The sequence below is a fragment of the Tenrec ecaudatus genome, chromosome 8, assembly GCF_050624435.1.
Source record: "Tenrec ecaudatus isolate mTenEca1 chromosome 8, mTenEca1.hap1, whole genome shotgun sequence".
NCBI lineage: Eukaryota > Metazoa > Chordata > Mammalia > Afrosoricida > Tenrecidae > Tenrec > Tenrec ecaudatus.
Window position 1 is genome coordinate 87,096,467 of NC_134537.1, and position 5,907 is coordinate 87,102,373.

The 5,907-nt window shown below is 39.1% G+C and overlaps 1 non-coding gene across 1 annotated transcript; it reads right to left on the bottom strand.

Annotated features, from left to right (window-relative positions):
- Nucleotides 1–2,977: 2,977 nt before the first annotated feature.
- Nucleotides 2,978–3,083, bottom strand: LOC142455741 (U6 spliceosomal RNA). The gene has a single exon (XR_012785882.1). It is a non-coding gene; the product is annotated as a U6 spliceosomal RNA (small nuclear RNA).
- Nucleotides 3,084–5,907: the final 2,824 nt, after the last annotated feature.

Sequence of the window (5,907 nt, forward strand, 5' to 3'; positions counted from 1 at the left end):
AAATCAGGAGATCCCACAGCAGCCGTCGAGGAAGCACGAGGAAGGCACAGGGACAGCAGCTGTGCAGAGGTAAGAATCAATCACCGAATTAGACGCTCAGGACCGCATTGGTCTCATATGTGTCTTATCTCCACTGAATGGACTTTAGCTCTAGAATATGTGCTATCTGAAACCTGTGAGTCAGCTACTTTTCCATACCCCTGCTATCAGTCTATCAGTTTCTACCTCAATGATATTTTCACCCGTGATTTGGGATTGTACATTGCCTGTGCATCCTGGAGATTACATTATACGCCTTGAACACATGCTGTTCGGAGCCTTTGCCACCACATGTTTCTTAGACAAAATGTTGAAAGAGCCGGTAAGTATTTATGCCCAGATTTATGCAGTGCAGCACATCCCAATGGCATGAATGGCTCCGATTTCATGTTGCAGATCCCCGAGTAGTTCATTTAGCGCAGTGACTTACTCATGTGTGGAACATTTAACTTTTAAACCCATCTGGCTTGTAGTTGGAGGAATAATGCAGCAGCTTTTGATTGTCCCCTAATCTCTCATTCTCGGAGAGGCTGTGTCATTTAATTTCAGAAATGGGGAAATCTTGACTTCTTGCCAAGTATCCGCTTTCGGAGCGGTTTTAAAAATAGATCCATTTGTACACTCTCCCAGCGAACAGGGTTATGTAGAAAGGCTTCTCCTCTCTTTGCTTTGGCTTTGCTGGGGGGAGCGGCACAGCTCCGGTGTTCCACGACTATTTCTTCTAACTTCCAAAGCAGAAAGCAATGTAGCACAAGCTAGACATGCTTCCTCAAGCTTGGCCTTTAGCTTGATCTCCAGTTTGCTCTTTCTCTCTCCATGGCTCTACCGTTCATTCTCTCTGTTCTACGTAGTTTACTTTGATATATAGCCATTGTCACGATGCTCTAGCTTGAGATATGTGTTTTTTGATGAGATTGACAATGTATTTTAATTTATCATACACGTTTCAAAAGGAAAATACCATAGGCTGCTTCTTGGAATAATATGCAAAGAGCACTGGGAGTCGAGCAGAAGATATTCTTATTTTAACTTATTTTTCTTTTTGAGAGATAGTTTTTATATCCTCCTTAATTCTTGTGGCACATCTAACATCCATTACACTGGAAATTTCATATGCAGGAGAAATAAAATATCTAGTTTAGGATTGTATTTCTAGAATTGTATTTGCATGTAATTTTTAACCCTTAAGTCGCATGTTTCTACCATGACTTACATTGTTAATGTTGTCTCTTCTATTCTCTGTGTAAGCAGCAACTGAGTCACTTGCCTCTCCCCTAGACATATACATATTAAATTTCTCTGCACGACTTTTTGCCTTTTCTGCTCCTCCTGCATAGCCCCTTTGAGAGGTCTCCTCATCACTTCACTTTCAAATTCTTTCTTTTGGATTTTAAATCACAACCAGTGGCCATAGGAAATCTCCCTCTTGATTCTCTATAGCATTTCCCCCTCATCATTTCAATTTTCTTCTTTTTCCTCTAGGATTATGTCCCACCACCTTTCTTTTATCCTGTTTTATTGCTGTATCTTCTCCAGTAGCCATAAACTCTCTGCACCCTGATACAGCTTGTCTTTTGATCACCTTAGTACACCCAGAACATAAACCAACATCTTTGAGCCATCTGACATCAGCAATGATATCCCTTTATCCACATTCTCTTCTGAATCTGCATTGAACCTCTGGCAGTTTCCTGTCAATATACTGCTAAAACCGTTGTTGAATGATCTTCAGCAAAAGTTTGCTTTCGTGTGATAGCATTGATTTGGTTCTATAATTTGAGTCAACTTTCTTTGGAATTGGGTACAAATCTGGATCTCCTCCAGTGAGTTGGCCAAGGAGCTGTCTTCCAGATATCCTGGCCGGACAAGTGACTGCTTCCTGTGGCTCACCAGTTTGTTGAAACATTCCAATGCTGTTCCATCAATTCCTGGAGCCTTGTTTGTGGCTAATGCAGCGTGGACACCTTCCTTCAGAACCATTGCTTCTTGGTTATATGCTATTTTGCATGTTCATATGCCACTTCTTGAAGTGGCTGAAAGCTAACTAGTTCTTTTTGGTACAGTGACTCTGTATTCTTTCCCCCTTCTTTTGACGCTTTCTACATTGTCCAATATTTTGCCTACTTTGTAAGCCCCAAAAGAAGGGATTTTTCAGGTCTTACACAGATGCATCACTAATATCTAGTGAGAGTGGTGTATTGAAGACCCCTATCATTTTTGTTATTTTGCCTCTTTCTCTCTTCAGTTCTAGAAATGTTTGATTAATTTAGAGGGTCTTTTGTTGGCTAAGTACATATTTATTATGGTTATGCCTTATAGTCTCTTTTTTCTTTTTCTTTTTTTTACATTTTATTAGGGGCTCATACAACTCTTATCACAATCCATATATATACATACGTCAATTGTATAAAGCACATCCATACATTCTTTGCCCTAATCATTTTCAAAGCATTTGCTCTCCACTTAAGCCCTTTGCATCAGGTCCTCTTTTTTCCCCCTCCCTCCCCACTCATGAGCCCTTGATAATTTATAGATTGTTATTTTGTCATATCTTGCCCTATCTGGAGTCTCCCTCCCCACCCTTCCCCCCCTTCTCTGCTGTCCCTCTCCCAGGGAGGAGGTCACATGCAGATCCCTGTAATCAGTTCCCCCTTTCCAACCCACTTACCCTCTACTCTCCTAGTATCGCCCCTCATACCCCTGGTCCTGAAGGTATCGTCCACCCTGGTTTCCCTGTGCCTCCAGCTCCCATATGCACCAGTGTACAGCCTCTGCCCTATCCAGTCCTGCAAGGTAGAGTTTGGATCATGGTAGTTGGGGGAGGAAGCATCCAGGCTCTGGGGGAAAGCTGTGCTCTTCATCGGTGCTACCTCGCTGTAGTGCCTATAGTTTCATTGTCCCTTTAATCATTATGCAGTGCCCTTCTTTGCCTCTCTTGAAAAATCTGGGTCATTTCACAATTTGCATGTCATCATTGTGCAAACACCATACAAATATTCGTTGTATTGTTCCAATTTTAGTATATGTGCTGCCAAAATGAGCATTTTTCAAAAGTGGGTTGGAAATAATTGAGAACTTGAGTGATAATTGGAAACAAGGAAACTTCTGTTTCTCCATGTGTTTACTAATTTTAAAATTTCCTTTACATGAATAAAGGCAGAAAACATTATTTCTTTTTTACATTATAAGACCTATTGATTATTTACCCCTTAATCAGAGTAACATAACATTTCATCTTCAAGGTAATGTGGTTTTTTATAAACGAACTTAACAGAAGCAAATTTATAATGTATTTTTGGAGATGTAAATGTAAGACACATTCTCTTAGCAATAATCTAGGGTTCTCTTGGACTTGAATGCAATTATTCAAATAGCTTTTGACCATGTCCCTGCTTTGTATTTTTTACCATATTGTATAATATTTGGAAGAGAGATGAGGGATTTCATAAGTTATTGTCAAAAAAAAAAAAAAAGAGCGAGAGCGAGAGAGAATCACATATCTGGATGGGTTACCAGAATATTGCTATTGGTTTCTTTTCTTGAGATGGGCCAAGTCTGTGATTGTCAGACTCTGAAGTTACGCGAGCCAGGAGAAGGCTCCAGCCTAACATCTGACCCCCATACATGCAACCTGTCGACTTGAGCTTGCTTACTGCTACAATTGCGTGATCCATTTTCTTGATAGACATTTCTTTTTGTATATGCATATACCAACTTCACGCTTTTCCTTTTTTAGAGCACCCCACACAAGATAATGTTATATGCAATATTCTCTACCAACTGATACCTTAATTCCAAGGTATCAATCATTTTTGCCTTCCTATTCATTGTCATTATCAAATTCATTATTAGAGAAGCCATTATAAGTTCCCATGACAAAATACAAAAAATAAAAGCAAAAGGTGAAAATACATTTTCAAATTTCATGTACATGCTTCGCATTTGCTAAAATGCTATTGACCAAAGCAAGTCACATGATCAAAAGATACGCAAAAATATTCTGTCTTTTTAATAAAAGGGGCTGCAAAATCCCATGACAAAGCATAAACAACCATATATTACACAGGTATTTTGTCTTAATTCCAGTGCCTAAGTGCTAAAAGGCTCAGAATAAGGGTCCAATAAATATTAGCATTTATGAGTAAATAAATGAATTATTAACAGCACTGAAATATACTTGCCAATCAGTTGGAGATTGGAAGGCAGATTCTTTGTGTCTTTGGAGTTTCTTTTTATCTCCTTCAAGACCTCTGGAATCTAGAGGGACCCGAGTAAAATACTTTCCAGCAGGTCTTTTTCCACTCCAGAGATCTTGACTGCATTATTTTTCAGGATTCTTAACTATCTTCAGCAATTTTCATTGTATTGCACCCAACTTACTAGTATCAAGATTTTATTTGTACCAACAGTAGGTGAGATAGTTCAGGTTTATTGTGCCAACCTGGCTGATAAACACATGTGGGATCAACTGAAGGGTGGAGAGATAAATGGTTTGGTGATCCTCGCCTTTCTTGTTCTCGGGTCTCTTGCTTTCTGATGATCAGATCAGGGTGCAGCCATCTTAACCAGTTCCCTGCATCAGCTGGCAAGGCTCATTTCCTGCAAGACGTCCCTGAGGAGAAGCTGCATAGACCTACCCTGATGCAGCCCTGGATCCTGGAGACCCCTGCCAGCGCTGAGATATTTACACGCTCACTGATTCAGCTTTCCTCCTGTAGTCAGTGTCATTGTGTGTGTTTTGTGAGATTGAGGAAGGCTTTGTAGATTGGTGGAAAATATAGGGTCTGATGTTGGACAGCACTAGATTGGGATGCTTTCTTAATGTACACTTACACTTTATATAAAACCCTTTCTTATATACATATGAGTTTCTGTGGATTTGTTTCTCTAGTCTACCCAGACTAACACAGTAGGCATTAGAGTTGTCCTGAAATCTTAAAGTGAGCTGTACTCATCCCAATCTCAATTTGTTTAGTCTTGTTGGTCTTGTTGTTTTAGTTTTGTAGTCAATTTGTTTTGGTCTTGTTAGTCTAATGGAAAGAAATGGAGTCTTTCTCTATTTACTAAAAGGTGTCTATTTTTTATTTCAGAGGTTCTTGTTCTAGATGTTTATCCACAGATATAATGGTCCATACTCCACCCCATCTCATTTGGGACAGGGATATCTTATCATGACGCATACTGCTGGTGGTGTAGTCTTCTTTCTCAATGTAACGTGTACATCATGTACTTAGACAATCAGGGGAGATATCCATAGACGAACCTAGGTGGTGGAACAGTTAATGCTCGCAGCTGCTGCTTTACAAGTAGATAGTTATCTGACAACCTACTTAAAAAAATAAGCCTTTGAAAATACTACGAATCATAGTTTCTACTATGACATCCATAACATTTCCATGAGTCAGAAATAATAAGGGGTTGCTGGAAAGGTGCCGTGGAACATTTTGTGGAAAGACACACACTACAGAACCCAGTCTCCGCCAGCAGATTAGTTACTGAACACTAAAGTTACAGCACTCATGTATTTTAAGGTTGTGCTACCTGAAAATATCACTGAATGCCTATGACAAAGTAAATAACGTACAATACCTTTTTAAGATGGATTTGTTTTCCTTCAAGATTCCAAGATTCAGTTTTATTTTTCCTCATATTTTTTTCAATTAAGCCCTTCAGACTACTGTTAAGTTTGAAGGATGAGGAATGTGAATTGATTTTATTTTGTTTTGTTTTGTGTATAAAAGAAATACACTGTATATATTTACACACAGCCCATCTCAAGAGAGGAAATCAACAATATCCTGTTAAAGCCTCCATATAAGTGGTTCTTTCTCGTTTTAAAAATAATATCATGAAAGCTCTAATTTCTCT